Below are 15110 nucleotides of genomic sequence, written 5' to 3'. Positions count from 1 at the left end.
ACATATGAAAATCTGAGCGCTAGCAGGATGTGTTAAACACACTGAGGCCTATAGCATTGATTTGCAAGAAGGGGATCCTTTTGAGTACATAAACTTTTTGGCTATTGTTACACAGGTGTCTGAGTATGCTCAGATCGTGCAGATATTGGGGGCGTTATGGATTGGGCTCAGATCTAAATTTCCTTTGATTTGGTTGCCAGTATAAGAGTATCAATAGGACTACCACCTATGTGATTATCAAGAAGAAGCCTGGTCACGTCAGTTGATGACCATTCAAGGGTATAGATCTCTGAGTGAGTACTTGCATTGGGGGTATAGCAAGAGAAGCTAAGATTCTGCATGGGGACATGCAGTTGCTTCAGTCGGGGGTAGATGTTGGGTGTGGCCTTTTACCCATTTTCTGCACCTTCTTTCCCCAATTTTAATCCATTTATCCTCCAGGCCTATGAACTTTACATGATTAATTCTCATTTTTCTTAGTTTTATAGCCTATTCTACTATCATGTTATTTTGTCGTAGCTTACTGAATAATACGATACTTTATTCCTTTTTGTGGCTAATTGGGGGAGAATTGAAGGAGTATATTGGGAAGCTCTTCTCCTTTTTAGGTGTTTCTCGCGAGAACAAGGTTATGGAGTAGATAGGCAACACTGATTAACTACAGAGCAGGGTAGAGCAGTTCGTTGTTACACCCTGTATGCTGTTACAGGTTGTTGTTACACATTGAATGTTGTTACAGGATGTTGTTACACTACGCGTTGATACAAAGGTCCGTTGTTACACCAAGGGTGTTGTCGCCAATGATTGTCGTAACATCCCAAACCGTTATTCACTCGCAGGATGTTGTTGCACCAGAGCTGGCAAATGCGGGTACTATTCCACATAATAGTTTTTTGCATTAGGAATTGTTTATTTTGGAAGCAAAAGACCCAAGCGGTTGCAATCCTAATGAATGTATATTTGTATTTATAAATAGGTTGTAACTACTTTTATTTTTTATCAGCATGAGAATCGTGAGATTCTCATGACTGATCTGTTTCTAATTTCGGGAATGTAATAACTATAAAAGAAACTTGATTTCCTATGTATAAGGACGCGGCATAAAGGAGAGTATTGTTACTCTGCTTCTGTAACTCAGAATTATTTTTAATATTAATCATTACGGTGATGTTGTTACTACTCTTTAGCTGATTCATTAATTACTTTTGTGTTATTCCTGCACCCTGCTAAGGAGGAAGGGCCCTCCTCTTTGGTAGGGACTACAATGATAGAGGTAGTGTACATTCTAGTTTCGCCTATTGTTATATGGTTTCTTGTCACTGTTGTACAAATTGTGAATTACATTCATTGTTGTTCCAATTTATATTATGTTGTTACACTGAGTTAATCAACAGAATGGTAGTAACCAGCTAGAGTAGATATTAGTCACTATGTGGCAAGCCCTTACTTTGATAGTTGTGAAGTGTGATTCAATTCTGTGGAGTGTTTTTATTTCTAAATGAATGATTTGATTCAACAATTTGGTTCGGCGACATATTTTAATGTTTTCACCATTTTCTCATTCTTGGTTGTAGTGTATCAACACAAACAGCGTGAACTCCATTGAAACAATGAGACCTACCCTAGGTTGACAATTAGATGTTGCAGTCTTGGTTAATTAGGATTGATTAAAATAGCACTACACCTTATCCACCACCTCCATTGGTACACAAATCTCTACATTTGGTAACTTTTGAGTCAGAGATGGATGCCACTTCTCATATTGGATGAGAAGAATGTGATGCCATTATAGAGAACATAAAAACTACATTGACTAGAATTGATGTCGCTCTAAATTGACAAAGAGCACGAGCTTATGCATGTGCTAGTTTTGTATATTAATCAGATGTGGAGATAGATAATATGAATATTGAAGAGGTTAAAGCATATGCAAAGGCTTGTCATGATGGTTGGCAAGGCCTAATTTGTCATGACGAAGAGGGCATGGGATCAGTATGTGTTAATGTTTAGGGTTTTAATGTAATGTAATGTATGTGTTAAAATGTTGATTCACATACATTTTGTAAATTTATTCAGAGATAATATAACATGAATGTATCATATGTTCACCATTTGTAGTTAATTCATTTGTTGAATGAAAATTTTGATAATATCACGGTGCTAGGTTCAATTTCAAATGAAGATTTGTTGAGAGATGTTAGTTTTTTTTAAGAACATGTTGATACTATTAATTTTATTTTATTATATCGGTATTGTGAAAAATATTTTTAAAATAAATAATTGTACATATCATTAAATGTTAACATATTTTCATTCCATCCAGCATTTTTGATACAATGCCACTCTCTTCCTCCTTATTAGGGGATGTGTCAAATATTTGCTTGTCACAAGAGTTGAGTATTTCACTTTTGTTTTGTTATAAATTGAAACAAGTTTCATTAAAAATGAAATATCTATCTTACAGTTTTAAAATTTTAAAATTTTAGGTTTGTGGAGATAGTTTCCCTTCTCCAAGGACATTAGCGACGAATTCAGCTATGGAGATAAGATCGTCTAGACAATTTGAAAATCTTGTTACAATTTTTTTAATATTGCGAGTTTATGGAATTTTAATTTTTTTAATATATACATGTACATGTATTGTATAGGGAATCCATGAGGGTGCAATGCAAGGGGAGCACCACAAGTTATTGCATGGAATTACAAACTTGAGTCATTTACGGGGATTGGATCGTCTAGACAATTTGAAACCGTTGAACTACAATGTTTTTAATATTGCAAGTTTATGTATTTTCATGTGCAATTTTAAATTTGTAATATATACATGTACATGTATTGTAGAGGGAATCCATGAGGGCACAATACACAGTGAACATATCAAGGTATTTCATGGAATTTGAAACTTGAGTAAGATACGGGGATTGGATCATCTACACAATTTTAAAAAGTTGTTACATTTTTAATATTATAAGTTCATGTATTTTCATGTGCAATTTTAAATTTTCAATACATACGTGTACATGTGTTATACAAGGCTTCCACGAGGGTGCAATGGAGGGGGAACAACGCGGGGTATTGCATGAAATTTGAAACCTTTTATAAAAAAAATTATGATAAAATTCTCATTTAATTTTTTAATACATTAAAGTTTAATTTAAAAGTACACAATCTTATGTATATATGCATATTACACATGTTGTGCAGGGCACCCATGATACTGATGATAGCACGAGGATGTTGATAGATCATATATTTCAGAAAGATTATCTTCGATGCAAATTTTTATTAGGCTGTATTTTTATTATATTTACTTCTATCATGATATAAATTTTAGACATATTTAAAGTAAAACTTTTTATTATGAATTTATATTTTTTATGCATATTTTTATTTGATAACTTTTTATGAGTGCTAAGTGGACTTTTCAAAAATCATGAGAAATTAGTAAGTTACGACTACCTCTCATGGAAATGGACATACATGAATGACCTACGTAACGCAATTGAATCCCAAAAAATGATATCTAATATAATGCACTGTGAAAACCCCTTAATACTTAAACTTTTTAATATATTTACTAAAATTCATAATGATATAAATTTTGGACATATTTTAAATAGAAATATTTATTATGAATTGATCTTTAGTATACAAATTTTGGATCTTATACATTTTTCATGATGATTCTTATAATGTTAGCAAAAGATAATATGGATTTGTGGTTGATTATTAAGTTTTGTGAAGCTTTTTTGTCAAGTTGTTTAATGAATAGTAAAATTGAAAATTATAAAACATGGTACATTTTCATTCATGAATCTTATCATGTTATAGATGTCTAAAACAATCATAACTTAAAACGGCATTATAAAACATAGTATAAATTGCATTCATGAATAGATCATTATCTTGTACAGAAGAGTTACTATGGATGTGGGTTGTGTTAGAGTCCTATGTTATAGTAATCAAAGTCAAGTTTGGTCTTTTTACTATTTTGTCAATTTGTAAAGGGTTGTTATGATCTCATAGATATCAAGTCTTAGTGTCAATTCAGAATAGGATATACTAAAGTTTTGAGTGGTGAAAGAAATCAAGTGATCAAGTTCTTGAAATATCTAGGTTTAGTCAATCTAAGGTTAATCTGTCGTCTAAGTCCTGGATAAAGGTAATAATTGGTTTGGTATTTAATTATTGGGACAAGTTATTGATGTCTTTTCACCTAGTTGCATGGTCAAATCAGATAGTACATCATATCTTTGTTATCATAAGTTGTTGTTGCACTTCTCCTTTGTGCCGCACTTGAACATTAGTCATCATTGAAATTAAAATAGGTCCTGGACCACACAGAAGTTTATAAAGATATGTTATAGCTTTCAAAAATCCATCGACCACGTTACTCATCCTCCTCATATGCCCTAAATATCAACGAGAGCTCGTTTCATTTTGGCTACAAGGAATTCGTTGCACTTCTGCAAACCGAGGGTTTTCTCACCACCACGACCACATCCAAGTTTCAACTTTCCCTTTTTTGAAATTATTTATGTTGTATGAAGTATAATTCATCTTTAACAACTGAGGAGATCACCCATATGATCTTTCAACCCTAAAAACCTTTAACTCGTTGTGCTTTCCTCGTTGCGCTTGTGTTTTGGTAAACGTGTTGCTTACAGAAACAAATAGTTGTTGCATTTTGTCTTGTGACTTAAATTTTTGTAGTTTAAGCTTTTAAACACAAAGGTTTTCCAATCAAAATATTTCTAAAAACCATCATCCAAACCCTAATTTGATTGTTGCTGCATTTTTAATGCGCTAAGTTGTTGAGCATTTCCACTGCATTTTGAAACCATAGAAATTTTTCATTGTGATCCATGAAAACACCAGACGATAAGAAAAGGTACAAAGGGGGTGATATAGTCAGATTTGAGCCTCAAGATCTTACCTTGGTGAATTCAGATTCATCTATCAGGGTTGAATTTAAGCAGACTAGTTGCATCAAGTTTTGTGAAAAGATACAGGGTTACAGTGTTCAGGTGACCAAATAATTTTCTTTAAAATTAATTGGTGTGGAAGCCAGGTTGGAGAATTGAGGTTCCCAGTTTAATAGGTTACTATCTCAGCAGCTACAAAGATCCCTTTGCATGGAGAACAATGTTTCAAGAGCATGCCATTAAATAAAGTCAACTACAATTATTTTCTAAAGCCAAAGTATAAAAACAAATAATATGGGGCTATCGTGCTAAGGAAATATCCTCTAGAACCTTAAAACAAAATAGTCAAGGTGATTCAAATATGTTTCACTTTTCAAGGAAGATTTGGGAGGGTTTATCAATAACACTTCGGGTTGTTGATGTATTTTACAGGTAAAAATCCTTTAAATCTACCTTTTTACTTGTTTAGGAGCATTGGTAAGATGGCAGATAAGGTTGAGTGTAAGAAGAGTCAAGTGGAGTGTTGGTGCAGAAATAACAACAAGGTCAAGACACCAGGTTCAAGTGCAGGGGCCAACAAGGCTCCGTTGTAGTATAGCACAATGCCGGCATTTTCACCTTACCCGGGAAGGGTAAGGAGTCTCACCAGAGGCGGGTCGCATCCTTAGTTAGATGAGGGTTGGAATCTAATATCAGGGAAAACCATATCAAATAATAGAGAGGAGGGAACATTGAATCATTCTTAGAAGAAATCAGATCGCAACTGTCTATACGTGTTGTAACAGAAAGACTACCTAAGCATGTGCATACATATAAATTTTAAAGAACCAGAATAACACACAGTTAATATGTTATGATCCTAATAAAATTCTTCCTCATTAATATAAAAGGTGAGTACATTACATCAACCTCAAGGCCTATTCCTCAACATCCAGAACTCTAACAAGGTAGAATACAAGCTTATGGAAAGACAGACACAGAGTTGTTCTTATATCTCTGCAACGTAGAAAGGACAATATCACTAGTAACAACTGCAACATAACAAACCAACAACCTCTTCTTGGTTCTCCTTTCTACCTTTTATCTTCTTCTTCCCTCTCTCTATATGCCAACCTGAACTCCAAGTTCCTTCTCCATTTCTCAGTTGTCTTCATTCCTCGGCTGCACTTTCTCTTTTCTCGCTCAATTGTATCTTCTTCTTCCTGCCACCCCTCCGCAACTGTCAGTCTTCTTCCAGTTCCTTCCCTTTCTAGATTTTTCTTTCTGTAGCTTCCCAATGTCCATTTCTTCCACTTTTCTCCAAATTATTTTGCCCCAAAACATCCTAATTTCTCAAAAATTAAAGCCCCAACATGCCCTAACTATAGTTCATTCACTCATCCCTCATTCAATATTTCTTCGGCGTCGTCGATGTTGTTGATGCTTCTACAGGTGTTTTTGTTGATGCTTTTGTCAGTGCTGCTATTGATGCTTCTATCGGTGCTGCTACTGATGCTTCTGTCGGTGCTGCTACTGATGCTTCTGTTGGTGCTTCCTCTTGGCTGGCCTCTTTGAATGAAGGCCCCAATTCAGGGACAGCCGCAATGGTCACTTAGCGAAATTGATTGTAGTTATTGAGCACTACCTACCATGTCTTTGTGATCATAGCTGCTTGGGCGAGGAATTCAGATGTTGTGTTGGAAGTTGGCTGGGTTGGTTGTGTCATCAACAAGGAAGTCCATTATGTTACTATGTCCTCACTTAGTTGTTGCATTGTCTCTAGGTGTATTTTAACCAGGGGCTGGAGATCTCGGAGTATCTGCTTTGTCCTGGTCGACTCATCTTTGATATGTTGGATGTTTTCCTTCAGAGCATCGATTTTTGCCCTGAGAATCTTCCTTTATTATTTGTGTTTAGTGTTCTTGATATCAGTGAGGAGTTGAATGAGTAGGTAGACTGGCTGGTTCTTGTTAAAATTGGCGACTAGGGCCAAAATCCATATGGGTCATCTTATTTATGGCAGCTGATATTTTTCTTGGATCCCTCTCATTGAGAGGTGTAGGATTGATCTAAATATCATTCGATTCCGATAAGTATTCATGGAGTTATGAATTTATTTATGTTATAAGACAATTTTTCAAGGTCGGCTAGCATCCAAATATACCCCACATGTGCTCAACGTTTTAGTATAAAAGGAGATGACTTGATAGTCATTTCTATACACACTTCTATCTTGATTTATTTGCACTTGTCTTAGGTTTTAGTGGAAGAAAAAGCAAGGAGTGGAAGCCCTAGACATTGGAGGATTGAGGCTGCCCTAGCCGCAGTCAAGAAGAAGAACACTGCCCTAATCTAGAGGACGTAGTCAAGTGAGAAACCCTAACGCTACAAGGAGGACAACCCTAGTATCTACGCTATCAAGAATAATCCCTAGCCTATATATTGGCCTCTACATAGCCAAGAAAGAGACTGCCCTAGACAGCGTGGGAAACAAAGGCTATTTGGGTGCTCTTGTAGGGAGAAAGGTCGAAGTATGAAGCTTAGGGCTGCAGCAAGAAGAGGCAATTCAGCATGGGTAAAATATGGTTGTTCTGAAGCCATTTCAGGAAGATGGAAGGGATGAAAGGAGGTTGAGCATCTTGCTATAAGGCCGAGGAGAAAGGGAGTTGTTTGAGGGCTCGTAGAGGGTGGAACAGTGCTTTAGAAATGCTATTGCAGGCCTGTTCTAAGGGCTATAGGATGCCACTCTAATGAGAGGAGGGTGTAGCCATTATTAAGGTCTAGAAGGTTGCCTAGAATTATAATGAAGGGGACAACCTTCCCTTGGAGGACAACTGCATTAATTAAGGGAAATTTTGGGCAGATTTTAGGGGATGTTTGGCTCGATGTGTAAGGGCTGCTAGATGCCCTAACCAGTCACCACATAAGCGGCAATGGAGGCAACATTGGAATAGCAGTGTTGTGGACAGGTAGGAAATGGAGCATGGTGGAACCATGATGCATGGATAGCAAGACAACAAGGCTGCCATATTCTCAGAACAACGGTGTTTTGGGCATGACTGTTAGGTACAGCAGTGCAGCAGCACAACTAGGACAACTAGGCAATGGTACATACATATTTGGAGAAACGTAATTATGTTATGTTGTTGTAGGGACAGTGGCAATGTGGGTTGTTGTAAGTATATTGAGATAACGGGCACAATGGGAGAACAACATGATGAGGCAGAACAATGATGGGACTGCCATGTCATTGTGTAGCAGTGGCATAATGGGACAGCTAGCATGGACAACATGGATAGTTGTGGCAAGAACATGAGAGATGTTGTATGACAACATGTTTCAACCATGACACATGGGACAGCAATGCAATATTAGGTGCAGCAGTCATGAGGTCAAGCATTGTGATGATGGGTGCAGCATGGTGCAGCACGATGAGGTGCATCACGATGATAGGTGAAGGAGTCACCTTGGAGAATCAGTTGAAGCAGCATGTCTTCAACTGATCTCATGTATCATCTTCTTAGAGATGATCTATGCTCTAATCTAGATAAGTCAAAGTGTTGACTTATGTTGTAAATGTACTATCTCTCTCTCTCTCTCTCTCTCTCTCTCTCTCTCTCTCTCTCTCTCTCTCTCTCTATGTTGAACTATTGAAGAACATATCAGAAGAATTGATCAAGGTTTTCCCTGCATTGGGGTTTATCCCTGGCTAGCACCACATCTTGTGTCCTCTTGTCTTGTTTGTCTTCTACGATTTATGTTTATGTTCTATCTGCAGTTTACTTTAATGCTGATGTGATTGCTACCCTGGGAAAGATATTGAGCTAACTATGACAATTGAAATAAATATCTCTAAGCATAGAACATACCTAAACTTAACATCGTATCAGAGTTGAGGTGAAGAAAAATCCTAAGAAAGAGTGAAAGAGAAATCACCGAAGACAGTTGGGAAAGAACAAAAGGATCAGTGGATTCCTCATCCCTCTTCAAATTCACCGAGGGTGAAATCGAAGCAGAGAACATTATCAGAATGGTGCAACGGAAGCTTCTGATGGCCTACCTAAAGATCACTTCAATGGGAAGTCCGGATCTAAGGGTGGAAGGAAATTCAGATGCTTTGGTTGCAATAAGTTCGGCCATTATGCGAAGGAGTGTCCAAATGGCAGGGATACATCACTTGATGATGATAACAACCATTCCAAGGACATCTTCAATGATCAAGAGGAATAACAATGCATGTCATCAAGGAAATGGCTGAATCTTCAGAGAAAGAAAGGAACCTCAGGTATGAAGAATCAAATGTTGTTTCTGATAAGATAAAGAAGCGTTATCTTGTATTGGCCCTCTCCTTCAGATTCTGTGGGAATCTAGCTTAGTGATTATAGTGCTTCAAGGCACTTCATTGGATAGAATGGTGATCTCTCTAATTTAGTAGAGATGGAAACAATCGTGGGATTATACTTGGAGTTGATGCCACCTATCCTAGAAAGGGTGTAGGGAATATTACCCCTCAATTGAATAAGGGTAACTCGATTCATTTCCAGAATCTCTTTTATGTACCTGATTGCAAGAAGAATCTGGTTTCCATTTCGGTAATGGAAGTCAAATGTTTCAGGGTGGCATTCATTAGTCGAAAGGTACATGTTTGAAAATGGAATTTCTAAGATGCTTTTACTCATGGGTTCAGGGTTGGAAATTTGTATCAAGTCGCAGGATGGTCCATTGGGGACCATGTCAGTTGTCACATCTCATCTATAGCACTGGAGGTCTACATATTATGGGGCCCTACCCAATGTGAGTCAGATGGTGATAAGAATGCTTAAATTCAAGAAGACCATGAAGGTACATGTCCGAGATGTATCGAAGGAAAATCTTACAATGGGACCATTCCCCTCATATAGCAGGTCCACAGGTTTGGAACAACCCGAGGGGTTTGAGATTCATGATCGAGAATCTCATGTGTGCAAGTGGAAGAAATCTCTCTATGGCTTGAAACAAAACACCCCAGGCTTAGTATGAGAGGATTGATATTTTTTGATGAAGTTGAGATTCACTAGGAGTGAAGCTGATCCAAACCATTGCTCGAAGGTTTTGGATGACGAACCTCTCATACCGACACCTTCTAAGGACGAACTATTTCTAATAGGTGCAGACCCTCTCGTTTGTAGAAGTAGGAGGGAGATGGATTCTGGATTTGGAATGGTAAACTGAAAGCTCGTGACTACCTCAAGGATCTTAAATTTCAGAAGTTATACGGTAGTGATGCCAGACCAGATTTGGGAAATTCCTCTGAGTTTCATAAACCCATTCGTGTTGATGTTCTTGGTGAAATTTCCTCCAAACATATGTTTTGTAGTTAGCATGATGAGCTCATATATGGTTGAGCCTCAGTGGATTGGTGCCAAGAATATTCTGAGATATCTTCGGGGCACAATCTCTCATGAATTGAGATACACTGCCGAAAATGTGAAGCTGCATGATTATTCGAATGTTGACCAGGCAAACAGTGTGGAGGATCTTAAGAGCACTTATGAGTGTTGATTCTCTTTGGGTTCTGCTCGATATCCTAGATGAGCAGGAAGAAGAAGACGGTTGCTTTGAGCACCACTAAGACTAAATACATAGCTACGAGTATGACCTCGAGTGAAGCTACCTGGTTGTGGGAGCTCTTCAGTGAGCTATTTGTACACATGATGGATACCACCATCATCTTCTGTGTCAACCAGGGGGGATTTGATTGTAGAGGAATCTCGTATTCTATGATTTCTCTAGTATATAGACATCAGATACTACCTTATCTATGATATGGTACGTCGATGAGTGAGGAGGCTCTATCACATTGAGACTGATGTACAGGTCGCAGACATTTTGTCAAAGCCCCGAGGAAAGGTCAAATTTTTTACTTTCCTGAATGACTTGGAGTCGTTGAGAGACCTTCTTATGAGGGTCTTGCATGTTGCATGCATTGAGCTCTGGGATCTTTGGGGGGCTTAGGGTACTACTAGAGCAACACGCGACCATGAGCGACTCACCCTCCCCTAATTATGCGCTACGTACAAGGTGAATAGCTCTGCCTTCCCCTGTGATACCCCGAGGCGACTTAGGGACAGGATGAATGGTTCTCCTGTCAAGGAATCCTACCCATGTAGTCTAGGACTCATGGGAAGCACCTCTCATCTAGACAATGAGCAGGGAAATGGGGTCAGGGACCATAGTAGTACTATCAATGGATGCATCGTTGTATCTACCGTACTCCCTATGCTAGGATGACCTCCATTGATCTGGGATCAATGTAACTGATCTGGGATCAGTATGAGTGGTTTGAGACACTCCCTTGTGATATTGATCTGGGATAAATAAAACTGACTTCGGTTTAGCAGAGAATGGTATGAGACATTCTCGATCAATTCTTCTTCTTCATGGTTCAGCAGAGCAGGGCGGAACAGAGCAGTGCAGGGCACTGATGGCAGAGATAGTACAGTCAGACATATGGATCATCAAATGGAGTTCTCCCTAGTTAAGAGGGAGTGTTAAAATTGGCAACTAAGGCCAAACTCCATATGGGTCATCTTATTTATGGCAGCTGATATTTTTCTTGGATCCCTCTCATGGAGAGGTGTAGGATTGATCTAAAGATCATCTGGTTCTGATAAGTATTCATGGAGTTATGAATTTATTTATGTTATAAGACAATTCGTCAAGGTCAGCCAGCATCCAAATATACCCCACATGTGCTCAATGTTTTAGTATAAAAGGAGATGACTTGATAGTCATTTCTACACACACTTCTATCTTGATTTCTTTCCACTTGTCTTGGGTTTTAGTGGAAGAAAAATCTAGGAGTGAAAGCCCTAGACGTTGGAGGATTGAGGTTTCCCTAGCCGCTGTCAAGAATAAGAATGTTGCCCTAATCTAGAGGACGCAGACAAGTGAGAAACCCTAACGCTACAAGGAGGACATCCCTAGTATCTACACTATCAAGAAGAAGCCCTATCCTATACGCTGGCTTCTATGCAGCCAAGAAAGAGGATACCCTAGATAGTGTAGGAAAGAGAGGTTGTTTGGGTGCTCTTGTAGGGAGAAAGGCTGAAGTTTGAAGCTTAGGGCTATAGCAAGAAGAGGCAATTCAGTGTAGGTGAAATAGGTTTGCTCTGAAGCCATTTCAGGAAGGCTAAAGGGATGAAAGGAGGTCGAGTATCTTGCTATAAGTCCGAGGAGAAAGGGATTTGTTTGACGGATCGTAGAGGATGGAACGGTCCTCTAAAAAGGTTGTCTCAGTCTTGTCCTAATGGATGTAGGATGCCACTGTAATGAGAGGAGGGCGTAGCCATTATTAAGGGTTAGAAGTCTACCCAAAATTATAGCGAATGGGACAACTTTCCCTTGGAGGACAACTGCATTAATTAAGGGAAAATTTGGGCATCTTTAGGGGTGATTTGGCTGGGTGTGTAAGGGCTGCCAGATGCCCTAACCAATCACCACATAAGAAGCAGTGAAGGAAACATTGGAACAGAAGTGTTGTGGACAACTAGGCAATGGAGCATGGTGGAACCATGATGCATGGACAGTAAGACAGAAAGGATGCCATATGCCCAGAACAATAGTGTTTTGGGCATGACTGTTAGGTACAACAATGCAGTAGTACAACTAGGACAACTAGGCAATGGTACACACATATTTGGAGCAGCGTGAGTATGTTTTGTTGTTGTAGGGACAGCAGCAATGCTGGGTTGTTGTAAGCATATTGAGATAACAAGCACAATGGGAAAACAACATGATGAGACAGAACAATGATGGGACTATCATTTCATTATGCAGCAGTGGCACAATGGGAAAACAAGCATGGACAGCATGGTGCAGTATGGCAAGCATGGACAACATGGATAGCTGTTGCAAGCATATGAGACACGTTGTATGACAACATGTTTCAACCATGGCACATGGGACAGTAGTGCAGCATTAGGTGCAATAGTCATGAGGTCCAGCATTGTGATGATGGGTGTAGCATGGTGTAGAACAGTGTTTCCCCACATTAGGGTTTGTCCCTAGCTAGAGCCACATCTTGTGTCCTCTTGTCTTGGTTTTTCTTCTGCGATTTATGTTTATGTTCTATCTGCAGTTTCCTTTAATGCTGATGTGATTTCTAATCTGGAAAAGATATTGAGCTAACTGTGAAAATTGAAATAAATTTATTTAAGCATAGAACATACCTAAAATTAATAGTTCTTCTTCACCAAGTTTCCTGACCAGTCATGAAATTGTTGTAGGAAGGTGTAAGTGTCATTCGTGGCATTGACAATGGATTCCTTAAGGACAGATGCAACGGTTACATTTTGTTCAATATCATTGGAATATGTCGTGGTAGGGTCTGGCTCCTTGTGGCAGTGAGGGTTTTCTTGAGCTCTCAATTGGTAGAGATCAAGTCATGGCATGCGGTCTAGATATGATCACAGCATTCGACCAATATGCATGCTGAGAAATCTTCAAGGCATTAGTTACAACATCATAAATGGATGGCCACAATACCTAGAATTTTGAGGTGATCTTCTCTAGCTACTCCTAGAGTTGTTGCTTCTCTTGGCAGAGTTGATCATGTTAGCATGTAAGTGCAACGATTTGTTGCTGTTGTTGCTCATGGTTGGAAGTTAGATCATTATGCAACATTGCAGCCTTCTGTGCAACTTGTTAAATAAAAATAAATAATTGGGCTGAGGATTAGCCCTAAAAATCATCCTGGTGCATAGTTGATGGATATGGGAACTGACTATGCAAGGGCTACCCTCTAGCGACAGAATTGTTTGAGTGTTTGTGAGGAGAGGTAGCTTGTTGTGACGGTTCAGCCAATGGAGGAGTGGTTTGGATGGAGACGGGGAGTGGTGTAACTAGAGGAAATAGATGAAGTGGTAGTGACACTGGGTTGATAGTGGTGGTGAGTGACTATGTAATTATGGGTTTCATGCTCAGTAGTGGACCCGACTCTAGTAATAAATACATCATGGAAGTGGTGATGACTTCTCCACTGGATACTATCATGATAGACTAGATAATGGAATCAACTTGCATGTCTATCTCTATGCCCAATAGTGCCCTAGATGGTATGGTGTCTAAGAGGGTGGAATATGTGGATGTGCTTTGTGGTGAAAGGTTGCATGATCTAGGTGATGCAGCTGAGGTGGAGGGTGGAATCACTTCAATGATGGGTGAGGCGGTATTGCATTACAGCTCTTCAATGTTGAAGTCGATAATGTGACTGGCAGGGGTTGATTTCTACTTTTTGGCCTTGACTGGAGGTTTGGTAATTTTGATTTACAGGGTTTTGGGATGGTGGGTTTAGAATGTGAATGAGGTCCTACTATTGGCATTGCAACAACAATAGGGGCAGTAATCAAAGGACCCTGTCATATTAAACCTTGAGACTTAGGAAAGTTGGAAACCGAACCCACTGATATCCCAATGTTGGTGATGGTTTCCTTCAAGGATCTCATTTTCTTCATCAATTGTTTGATGATCGGTTGCATCTCTTATTCGGTCATGTTCTTTCTGGAATATGCAATTGTTTCACCTAGTATTGGTTGAGGTATCATCCCATCAAATAAATAGACGTATCTACCTTCCTGAATTTCCCATGTAAGTCCTAGCCATGACCAGGCCTTTGTGTGAAAAGCTTCGTATGATAGCATAAACTTCTGGGCCCACATCTAGAAAGAATGGGGGTGAATGTATTGTGGCCTCACCTAGGTGCTCCCATAACTAACATCGAACCAAATCGCTGCCGAATATTCACCAAGTAGGGATATGGGAACCCATTCTGCAACCATGATTACTACTAGCATTTTTATGTACTAGAAGCTAAATGAAACCTCATTTATCTCTTTTCTACTCAGGTCCCCTGAAGTTCTCCAAGGTGCATATATGAGGGCCAAAGGTTGGCCTTCTATGATGGGATTTAGATCTCGACCCTCTGGTGGGCACCATCTCCACATTTCCATGGCGACAACAAGATAGCCATAAATAAAATTGATGGACGTATTATAGACATATTCACATGCTGTGAACATTTCCTAGAGGAGGAAATCACATGAATTTAGTTGGGCACCTACTACGCAATGCTCCGTGACCAAAATTGTATCCATCTCGTGCACTCATTCTTAAAAAAGTGATGCATCAACTTCCCCACTATAATGTGGCAAGCAAACTTACTTTTTG

The sequence above is a fragment of the Pinus tabuliformis genome, chromosome 2_2 (genome assembly GCF_031772625.1).
Source record: "Pinus tabuliformis cultivar Carrire ecotype Pingquan chromosome 2_2, CPIR1, whole genome shotgun sequence".
NCBI classification, from domain to species: Eukaryota; Viridiplantae; Streptophyta; class Pinopsida; order Pinales; family Pinaceae; genus Pinus; species Pinus tabuliformis.
This window is presented reverse-complemented; position numbering follows the sequence as displayed.